Below are 11,825 nucleotides of genomic sequence, written 5' to 3' on the forward strand. Positions count from 1 at the left end.
TGTCTTTCTTGCCTTGTGGCAGAGCCATTCTCCAAGGAGCCACGGTGATGACAAATACTGGTTCAGGAAATGGAGTAGATGCAACAAGCAGAAGTGGAATTTTAAGCGGCACCGAGTGCCTCTGGACTAGAAGTTTCTCTCCACTGGACCTCAATTTTCTTATCTATACAGTGAATAGATCAATGATCTTGTAAGTGCCCTTCTGATCTAGGGCATATGTCTATTTCTGGGGAAATGGATGGATGGATAGATGGATGGATGGATATCAGAAAACTAAATTCAGTAGACAGGTGATAAAAGGTAAAAAAGACGATGATAGAGATAGCTAGCTAGAACAGAACAACGGTTTACTGCATAACAGGGCTAAGTAAGGTAATACAGAAATCACCTCATATTGCCTCATAGATGCCTCAGAGATGGACAAGAACTAAAAACTACAAAAGCAGTCGAGAAGCTCATTGGTTCTTAGAGTCATCAAAAGAAATGAGCCATATGCAATTGCCAGATTTGTATATTCAACTGCCTACTTGCCATCTTCACTTGAATGTCTCACATGTATCTATCTCAAAATCAACTTGTTAAAGATCTGACCCCAATCTCCCCTTTGCTCTCCCTGTCTCAGGGACAGGGACTGCCCTCTGTCAAGTTTCTTAGACCAGAAATCTGAGAGCCACTCCTGACCGTCCTTCTCCTTAACTCTTATGAGTAGTTTTTCACCAAGTCCTATGAAGTTGACTTCAAAAATACTCAAATCACCCACTTTCCAACCCTTCATTGACCTTATCCTAAGTCAAATCACCATCATCATTTTTCTAGACCACTCTAGGGGCCTCTATCTGTCCTCCCTGCTTCTCCGTTTGCCACCACCCCTTGCTTTAATCCAATCTCCACACAGCAGGGAGAGATTAGGCCACTTGCCCTCTCCAAACCCTTCAGTGTCCCCTTTTGCACTTTGGATAATCCAAATAGTTTGCCACAGCAGCAAATCCCTCTCCGTGTGACCCAGCTGACTTCCCCAGCTTCATCTTGTGCCATGCACCCTCTCCCTCCCTGTGCTCTAACTACAATGCTATTCTTTCATATCCTCAAATAAGACCAAGTTATTTCTCACTTTAGAGCCCTCACTCCCATACTCCTTAAGCCTGACCCATCCTGTCCCTTCAGCTGATTGATTTCTATCCATCTGCCATCATAAGCATCACTTAAAAGATATTACCTGACTCCCCAATTAAACCAGGCTCCCAGTTACACCCCCTCTTAGAACTCTCTACTTGTCTTTGTGAATCCCTAGGACAATTTGGAACTCTGTATTTATATATGTGATTGCTTGCTTAAAGTATGTCTCCTGAATCAGGCTGTAACATCCACCAGGGCAGAGACTGTTTTTTATTGCTGTTGTTCACCACTGTAATCCCCAGTACATAGTTCCAAATATATGTAAGTCATTAAATATTTGTTGAATTGTTGAATGAATGAAACTATTGTATCTCCAATATCTTCTCATAAAAATTAGTGCTGAGGTTCAATGTCTTAAAGAGTATTTCATTATTTTTTCAGCTAAACCTCAAAACTACTTGGAAAAGAAGGTATCTCCAAATTAACTTTGTAGGTCCTTGGAATCAAGAGATTCAGAGTCGAAGAGAAATTAAGGTCCTTCTTATCCAACCTCCAACCTGAAACTCAGAGTTTTTATTTTTCTAACCTTGCTGACCTTCACTATAAAAAGTATCAAATAAATAAATAAAATCTTTAAAAAAAAAAAGTATCCGTCAATGACTGTTCTGAAGTGTTGGGATTACAGGGCCTTTTCTTTTTAACTCTTTTCCAATGGATTGTTATGTCATCACTCTCATAATAAAACTAATGAGTATAAATGCATTTTCACTCTCTGGCTTAGCGAATAGGGTCGAATCTGTGCATAGGTAGAAGATTTGCTGAGATTCGGTATTAACCATCAGCATCATTACCACAACAAACATGTATTGAGCAGGACCTATTTAATGTGAGGATCTAGGTTGTCTTTTTTGCAACAAGGTAACTGCAATCCAAAAAGATGGAGGATTTCCTCCCCCGCTCTGCCCCCCCACAGGTTACACAACTGATAAACATAACACTAACTTAAATGTCTGACTTCAAAATCCACACAAGTCAAAAATTTAGAAATGAAGGCAGATCCCTGAAGCAATTTATCAATAATCACACAGATTACTGCCAGGTTCTACATGCCCATCTCTAAATTATAAATTTCCCACCTACTGAATTGCCTCTTCCCCTCTAGCAACATCTTTCTTAACTAGTTCCTATTTATTACATTTTTAGTGAGTGATTAGAAAGTCAATACCTATTTCATGAAAATACTTGCAAAATGGAAAGAGAATTAACCCACAATTCAGCCAAGCATAGGCAATGTTGTTCATTTTAACAGTCCAGATGAGTAAAGTTTCATGCTTATAACATCATATCTGCTATAGAGATTATCAGTGGTAACATTTTTCATGCAGAAAGCAGATACCAGTGTTCTTGCTATTTTTTAAATTATCAAACAGCAATCAATCACGTCCACTGAAATGTTGATCTAACAATCATTGCTAGTTAATACTGACTGACTAATTTAAAAGTTTCAGAGGAGATGTATACAATTTGCCCAAGGTGACTTCAAAATAATGCCCAATCCAGTTAATGTTTACATCCCTAAGGTGCTCACCTCCACTAAAAACCAGCCTTGCACATCAGCCCCACAGGAAAGGATAGCTCATGCCAGAGTTAAGGGTGAGCTCCAAGATAAAGAGCAACCCAGCCGGAAAGCCGAGGTTCAAACACATCTGGTTTCCATTAACTGGGTTTGCAACAGCCTCTTCAAAGGCAAAGAACATTCCTCCCTCCAACCTAAAAATTCCTGCTTTCTCCAAGATGGCAGATCCAGGAAAAAGTCCTGAATCAGAGAATTGAGCTCTCAAAGAATTACACTTTTATGCTGATTTTAGACAAGTTTTATTTTGTGATGCAACTGATACATGTTTATCATGAACAAAAAGCAGAAAAACACCATTCATCACAACAGGAATTAACTGATATCTCATCACTATTGTTTTTGAAAATATGTAACAAAATGAAGTCATGCTAATTGTTTTCACATATCCTATATTGTCACGATCCTTTCTAACATTTTAAAGGAACCTGGTTTCCAACTGAGAATAGGTATGTTAAGGTCATCAATCAATCCTTTTTGACATTTGTACATTTAGATTGCTTCCAATTTTTCCCCATTATAAACGCTTCGGTAATGAGCATCTTCTCCTTCAAATCATTCTACAAAGATTTATTGGGCTTCTAAAAAATGCCTGGCACATAGTACCTAAATTTTTGCTTATATTCTTAATTACTCCTTTAAGATAAATTTCCCAGAAGTGGAACTGTTGGTCAAAACACACTTTTCAGAATTTGGAGTTGCCAATTGCTCCCCCGCCCCTGAAAGATTGTATCAATAGATACTTCTATCAGCACCACCTGAGATTATCTCCCTCAGCTGGACTTTGCCAAGGAGGGCAAGCAGGTGCAGCTGCTTTAGAGCAGTGCTGCTCAAAGCGGTCTTTGGACCAGTATCGTCAGCATTATGTAGAAATGCAGATTCTTGGGTTCTGCCCATGAGATCTTCTCAATCAACATCTCTGGTAGGTGGGACCCAGTAATCTGGATTTTAATAAGCTCTCCACATGATTCTCTAGCTCATTAAAGTTTGAGAAACATTGACCTCAAGCACAAGAAACAGATCTATGAGTACCATCAAGCAACACACATCCTCCCGACTACCCTCACTGCTTTGTTCTTTCTCAATAACCTTCCTGGAACTGACTGATAGCTAATTCTTCAACAGACACCCCAGAGCGTAATAAACTCAGCTTTTCAGCTAGTTTGGCAGGACAATGAAATTCAGAACTGAAGTGGACAAAATATAGAGGCAAGTAGAAGGGAGAGAGGGATAGGGTCTTCCACATGGGGATGGAGATGAAGGGCCACAGGGTTTCTTTGAGAAGGGTGGCATGTGGAGCCTGGATGTTACTTGGACAACCAGCTTTCGAGGTCTGCCTCATCTCACTTGTAACTCTATAACCTTGGACAACTACTTAATACTATTGATTCTCAGTTCCCTCTTTTGTTTATCAGGAATAAACATCCCATGTTGCAGGTTGTTGAGAGGTTCACGAATGATAAACAATGTGAAATACTTTGGAAACTGTAAAGCCCTGTCCATGTTAGGGGGTAACATTATTATCACAGACCTGGCTGTAGGCAAAGGTTGCCCTTCCTGTGCTTTCCCTCCTCCCCATTCTGACCATGAAATTCACTTCTTCCCCCAAACCTTCAAAGGCCCCACTTATCAGTCATCAACATACAAAGCAAACTGCCTCCTTGGCCTCCTTTTAAGAGGTATCACTTACACTTCCCAGTTGGAATATTATCTTCCTTATCTCAAGGCTGCAGAAATGCATGGCCCACCACCTCTCTAAGTTGGATGGAAAATCACTTAGATGGAGCACCCCACTTGCAGGGAAAGAAAGAGACTGTGAAAGTTCAAAACACTGTTGGGGAACACAGCATGACATTTGGGGCTCAGAGCAGGAGCTCAAATCTTGACCCTCTCATTAGGAAGAAGAAGGTGTCTTTGGGCACTACAAGAATAACATGGCCAAAGGAGAACTCTAGATTTCCCTTTGAAAACCTGTTTTCACCCAGATGTTCCCATCTTAGGAGAGAGTGGCATGTTTTCTCATACCAGAAATCTGAATTATCCTTGATTCCTTTCTTTCCCTCGCCTTCCAGGTCTAATTAGTCATGATGAACTATTAACCATAAGCAACTTGCTCAACCTCTCTGAGCATCAATTGACTCCTCTGAAAAACAAGGTATAAAAACATAGCTCATTCCAGGCTGTTCAAGAATTAATTTAGACAGCCTTCTAATCCTTGACCATCCACCATGCAGAAAGCACCAACAATCACTATACAGTGTGAAGTGACACCTCTGAGAGCCATTGCATAAATATTCATGGGACTCAAGCTATATTTCAGGCACTATATAAGGGACATAGCATTGAAACGGACAAGAGGATTCCTGTTCTCCTGGAGTTTATAATCCAGAGGGTGGAAAGCTAGAGGGAGAAACAGACAAAAGAAACAACAAGAAGAATTTCAGATCAGAATAGATGTTGTCCAAAGAGAGACTTAAGATAAGATAATTTGGGAGAGAGTAGATATGTGGCTGCCTAAAATGGGTGGTTGGGGCTGGCCTCTCTGAAGAGGTCACATGTAGGCTGAGGTTTGAATGACAGGAAGAAACCAGCCATGTAAACAGGATGAAGAGACAAGTCACTCCAGACCAAGGGAATAGCCAGTGCAAATGCCTTTCAGCTTGAGTGAACTTGGAAAGTCAAAGGAATATCAAGCAAGTTAGCATGGCTGGAACATGGAGAACACAAGGAGAGAGGTAATGAATAGAGTCACAGGAGTGGTACAATCAGATCACAGGGGGTTTTACAAACCAAGAAAAGAAGTTTGAATTTGTCTGTTTATTTCTTTGTTTCAATGACAAGAAAGCCAGCAAAGAGTCTTAAGTGGAAGAGTGAGTTGGTCTTATTTTTCTTTTTAAAAGATCATCCTGAATGCTTCCTGGGGAATGAATTGCAAGAGGACATGAGTGGAATAGAACCAGTGGGGACAGTATTTGTGATGGCTCAGATAAGAGAAGATGGTGGCTTGGACTGGGGTAAAGACCAGGGAGCTGGAAGAAGTGGACAATTCTGGATGCGTTCTGAATATAAAGTCCAGAGGACTTGGTGACCAATTAGGCCTGAAAAGTAGACAAAAGAAAAAAAAAAGTCAAAAAGATCAAGGATAACTCAGTTTCTGGTGTACAACACTATGAAGCTACTTAATGGGATGGCAAAACCCAGGGAAAGCAGGTTTGTAGTGAGAAATAAAGAGTTCTGCTTTAGTCACATTATTCTTATGATGCCTGCAGCATGCATGTAGAGATATCAAGTTGGCATTTAGATATGTCTTGAGTTGCAAAGTGTGTTGAGGGCTAGAGGTAAACATTTAGGAGTAATCGGAATCCCAGATTCCACTCAAGGACCTACTTTTTAAATGTGTTACACATTGATATGCTCCAGACTCTTGGCTATACCTTAGAAAAATACAGGTGGAAGACATAGCTTCTGCCCTCAAGGTACTCTGCCGTGAGGAAAAGAGACAGATACACAGAAAAGTATATCATACCATTTGTCAGTACTAGGATGGATGGAAGTGTTTATGGGGTGCTAACCTGTGTGACCTTCAACCATGGCCTTGGGCTCTTCTGGTCCTCAGTTCTATCACTCACAAACCAGGGTAGTACCACCTGTCTTGCTAACAGGGAAATAGGTACATTTCAAAGGAAATGATGTAGATTGAAGTGAATGAAAGACACAGAGCCTTGCATTATTATCCCACTGCAAAGAGGGAGAAAGCTGGCATGAAGAGTGTATTCAAAGACTTAACCAGCAAAACACAGGGCTAAGGTCTGGCTGATAGGACTTAAAGGAGCCTGTCTATCTAATCACTGCAGCAGGAAATGTAATTCTTCACAAAGCCAATGTTGCTGTGAGGGAATTTGCGTGAGGTCTGAGATAGGATGGAAAAGTTTCTCTGCTGTTGCTGCAGCTGAGTTATAGCTCCTAAAAAACAGGCACGCCGTACTTGGTGGCTGTTTGTTTTATACCGGCTCACCCTTGACCTTTAGCAAAAGTTTAACCTTTAAACTTTCCACCAGTGACATCACGTTGTCCAATTGTGAGAGCAATGAGCCATGGAGGGGACATGCCTGGTTCAAACTTTGACACCATCCCTTACTAACTGTGGCATGTGACTCAGTCCCTTAGCCTCAGTTTCTGGAATTATAATATGGTTGTGATAACCATCTCCCAGGTAACTTTAAGGATTTATCAAGACAATGAAAATGTTGTGGAATCATGGCGGCAACTGAGAGTGGATCCAGCAGGACCAGAAAGAGAAGGAAGAAGAAGTAGAGCAGTTGGTTCTGATGGAATTGTCCAGAGTTATTGAGTCAGACTTTCTATCAAAATGTGAAAATAAATACAAGATTTGGAGACTTGACACTGAGACGCCCATTCTTTTTTTTTTTTCATCCATTTCCTTATATTCTTTTTTTTAATTTTTTTATTATGTTCTGTTAATCACCATACATTACATCATTAGTTTTTGATGTAGTGTTCCATGATTCATTGTTTGCATGTAACACCCAGTGCTCCATGCAGAACGTGCCCTCTTTAATACCCATCACCAGGCTAACTCATCTCCCCACCCCCCTCCCCTCTAGAACCCTCAGTTTGTTTCTCAGAATCCATAGTCTCTCATGGTTCGTCCCCCCCTCCGATTCCCCCCCTTCATTTTTCCCTTCCTGCTATCTTCTTCTTTTTGTTTTTTTTTTAACATATAATGTATTATTTGTTTCAGAGGTACAGATCTGTGATTCAACAGTCTTGCACAATTCACAGTGTGAATTGCACATACCCTCCCCAGTGTCTATCACCCAGCCACCCCATCCCTCCCACCCCACCCCCCACTCCAGCAACCCTCAGTTTGTTTTCTGAGATTAAGAATTCCTCATATCAGTGAGATCATATGATACATGTCTTTCTCTGATTGACTTATTTCGCTCAGCATAATACCCTCCAGTTCCATCCACGTTGTTGCAAATGGCAAGATCTCATTCCTTTTGATGGCTGCATAATATTCCATTGTGTATATATACCACCTCTTCTTTATCCATTCATCTGTCGATGGACATCTTGGCTCTTTCCACAGTTTGGCTATTGTGAACATTGCTGCTATAAACATTGGGGTGCATGTACCCCTTCGAATCCCTACATTTGTATCTTTGGGGTAAATACCCAGTAGCACAATTGCTGGGTGATATGGTAGCTCTATTTTCAACTTTTTGAGGAGCCTCCATACTGTTTTCCAGAGTGGTTGCACCAGCTTGCATTCCCACCAACAGTGTAGGAGGGTTCCCCTTTCTCCGCATCCCCACCAACATCTGTCGTTTCCTGACTTGTTAATTTTAGCCATTCTGACTGGTGTGAGGTGGTATCTCATTGAGGTTTTGATTTGGATTTCCCTGATGTGAGAGGCCCATTCTACAAGTGGGCAGCTGTGTCCTTGCTGGAGAGTATGAAGACACTCGTGGAACCTATGTTACATTTGAAGCAAATGTTGAACATGGTGATGCAGAAGGCAGTAATAAAACAATACTAAAATATAAATGCCATGCAATTATAGCTCAGCATGACAAGAACTTTTTTGACAGAAAAGAAAGAAGGAGAAGAAAGCATAGGTGGTGTGAAATGCCTGCAAATCAAGGACAATGATTTCTCCTACAGACCCAACATGATTTGTAGCTTTCTACGTGAAAATGAAGATGACACCATTGTAGCTCCAGCTTCAGATAAATCTTTGGACTTGGAAGAGCAAGAGATTCAAAGGAAAAATAATTCAAACCTGAGTAATGAACAGGGTGAGTCACTGAACTTGGAAGTAGAGAATTCTGGTCCTCTTCTTGATATCCCTTCTTCTGAGATGGAAGGTTCTGTTTTTTTATGAAAACTCCAGATACTGCCTTGGAAATCACTCTTAGATGAAATAATTCTCATTATAACTAGTAACAAACTTTTTGGAGTTTTTATATAAAATAACTGACCATGTAACTTTCAATTGTTCACTATTTTACTAGTTTTGTTGGTTATACATGCATTTCTGATTATAACATAGTTTAATATACCCGTCATTAAGGACCCGATATGAACTGAATTTTTAAAAATCCGGTATAAATGACTATAGGGACCTTTCTCTGATAAGTCCTTTAAATTGGAAGTTTTATTAAGATAAGTGCATAAGTTTTTTATTGCAGTCATCACAAATTACTGCAAACTTGGTGGCTTAAAATGACACAAGTGTATTATCTTACAGCTTTGTAAGTTAGCTGTCTGACATGGGCCGGGCTAAAATCAAGGGGTTGGCAGGACTTCATTCTTTTCTGGAGGTTGGGGGTGGAAGAGACTCTGTTTCCTTGTTCATTTGGTTGTTGACAGATTTCAATTCTTTGCCAACACTGACACTTTGAAGCATCAGTGTCCCATTTTCTTGCTGTCATCTGATGGCCATTTCCAGCTTCTAGAGGCTGCCTACATTCCTTGGCTTATGGTCCTCTTCTCTTCAAAGCCAGTAAATCTCTTGCTTCTTCCATCATCCTATTTCTGACCCATCTTGCTAATTACATGTTCTTTCTTTTTTATTTTGTAACAATCCCAGATTTATTCACATTAGCCATGTGCCCATATATGTGTATATATTATGTATGTGGCCATATGACTAAGTTCTGGCCAGTGACATGGAATTATAAGTGTTGAGTGGTGGATGCTTCTGGAAAGTTTCCTTAAACTTTAAAGCATAAAGGGAGATGGGCCCGTTGATCTTCTCTTTTTTTCCTGCTGGAACATGGATGTGGTGGCTAGAGCTTCAGCAGGCTTTTTGGACTGTAAAGAAACCTTGGAAATAGGAGCCATGAGTAACAGAGCAACAAGATAGAAGATTGGATCCTGATATGATGCTATCCTGGACTGCCAAGAATAAAAAAAGGTTAATAATAAAACCCTTTCTTTTTCTCACTGGTGAAATGACTTCAAGTTTACCCTTTGGCACTGTTTCTCTGGATTTTATGCTAGAGAAGATAATAATAGAATGTTAACTGTGAAGTCAGGTAATATTATTTGTGATTAAAAATGACACCTTATTGGGGCACCTGGGTGGCTTAGTTGGTTATGTGTCTGACTCTTGATCTCAGCTCAGGTCTTGATCTCAGGGTCGTGAGTTCAGGCTCTGCATTGGGCTCCACACTGTGTATGGAGCCTACTTAAAAAAAAAAAAAAAAAAAAAGACCCCTTATTGGTAAACTGTGTCTAGACAACAGCTATAAACACCCTTTGGAAAATACGGACTTTGGACTTACTTAAGCACTGTGTATTTTTTGTTTGGTTGGTTGTTTGTATTTTTGGGTGAGCTCCATGCCCAGCATGGGGCTTAGACTCACAACGCCGAGATCAAGAGTTGCCTGCTCTACTGACTGAGCCAGCCAGGCACCCCAAGGACTGTGTTTCTTATTAAAAAGATTTCTGAAAGCTACTGTCATGGCTATTTCAAGAAATGTTGGTTCTTGGGAAGCCTGAAGGTTCTAAGCCAGCATGGCTTCTGCACCCATCCAAATGATCTTATGTCCTTACACCTGAACTGACAGTTGGGCACCAGAGTAAAACCTCCTGTTGAAACAAGCCTCCCACTGCTGTGCTGTTTCCTATGAAGTTAAGTGAGTCTGGTACTGGGTTCAGTCCCATAAGGCCTATTGATCCTGTGAGTGTGAATGTCCTTCCAAACCTGTGACTGCTGCTATTCAGGCAGAGAAGGAACTGCCACTACCTACCTTTGGCTTTGATGTGAGAGAAATAGATTGTCTCTTAAGTCACTCTTCTAATAGCCACACTTAATCCTGTTTAATACATTATGCATTTGAAAAACAGAGAAAAGCATAAGGAAGTAAAATGGAAGATTCTTGAGATTTGTAGTCTTGCTAAAGAAATTGATCTAGACTGATGTAGTTCTACCTTAAATTAAAGAGGATAATAAAATCTTATATTCTGAAAAGAAAAAAAAAAAAAGACAATGAAAGCACCTAGCATGGTTATTGGTCCATACTGAGTGCCTTAAAAATGGAGGAGAAGAATGGCATATGAGTTTATTCCATCTTTACTCACTCAGGGTGGCCACAAGTGAGTTTTGTTAATCTGGATATTGCCAGCATCTACCAGAATGGAGGTTCTATGTATGTTTGTGGAACGAACAAATGGCATGCAGAATAGCTGTATGAAGTCCTTGAAGGACACAATAAGGTACCTCTGGCTAAAAATGCCTTCCTCTGTACTAGAGACCCTTTCCTACTGAGCCCAGCTGGTGCCCAGAAGTTGGAAAAATCAATTTTATGATTCACAATTTCAATAGCACCTTTGTTCGAGAAGACTGACATTGGTACTCAATGGGAGAAAAAAGAACAGTCCCCGTCACTATATAATTACCTGGGTTTTCTTCCTCCCCTCCAACTAAAGGCAAAGCTTACTTTGACAAAGGGAACATTAAAACCTGCTTCTGCTCTGGCAGGTTAAAAAAAATATGTCATTTTCAGGTTCCTCTGAACACAATTAGCTCATACAGCAAGTAGAATATTCATTGAAATAAATTCTCTTCACCTTGTAAAAGTTGAGTCACACAAAAAGTCAAGGTTTGTTTAGGCTGACAAGTGCCCACAGTATATCAACTGGGGCACTGGATCTGCAGGATGTCAGTATCTATTACCGGAAAGAAAGGGCCCCATGGCACCTCTGTTTGAGAAACAGTAGGGTAAAAGTAAAAACTCAAAGGGTAAAAGTTGAGGAGTTCTTTTTCCTGTCTAGTTGTTTCTTCTTCAGTATGCTACGATGTAATGTCAGTCCCCAACAGAAGGTGAATTGTGGCCTAGTTCAAAAGTATGGCAAGGCCCAAAGTATGGCCTTGCCATACTTTGAGAAATGTTGCCTTGAGTCAGGGGACTGGACCAGATAACCTTTCCTAGTCCCTCCTGGCCCAAATCAGCTGTTCATTTCCTGCCATACAATATTCAATTGGATGATACAAATAGGCTGAGCATGTCTGCAGATTCTGGGAAATGATCCCTGACAGCCTCAT

At 40.5% G+C, this 11,825-nt stretch overlaps 1 pseudogene; it reads left to right on the top strand.

Moving 5' to 3' along the window:
* Positions 1 to 5,690: 5,690 nt before the first annotated feature.
* Positions 5,691 to 8,744, top strand: LOC123858556 (general transcription factor 3C polypeptide 6-like; annotated as a pseudogene).
* The last annotated feature ends 3,081 nt before the right edge of the window (positions 8,745 to 11,825 follow it).

Source organism: Mirounga angustirostris, unplaced genomic scaffold (genome assembly GCF_029215605.1).
Source record: "Mirounga angustirostris isolate CCGP_5_RB_7025 unplaced genomic scaffold, mMirAng1.0.hap1 SCAF_4, whole genome shotgun sequence".
Classification (NCBI taxonomy): Eukaryota; Metazoa; Chordata; class Mammalia; order Carnivora; family Phocidae; genus Mirounga; species Mirounga angustirostris.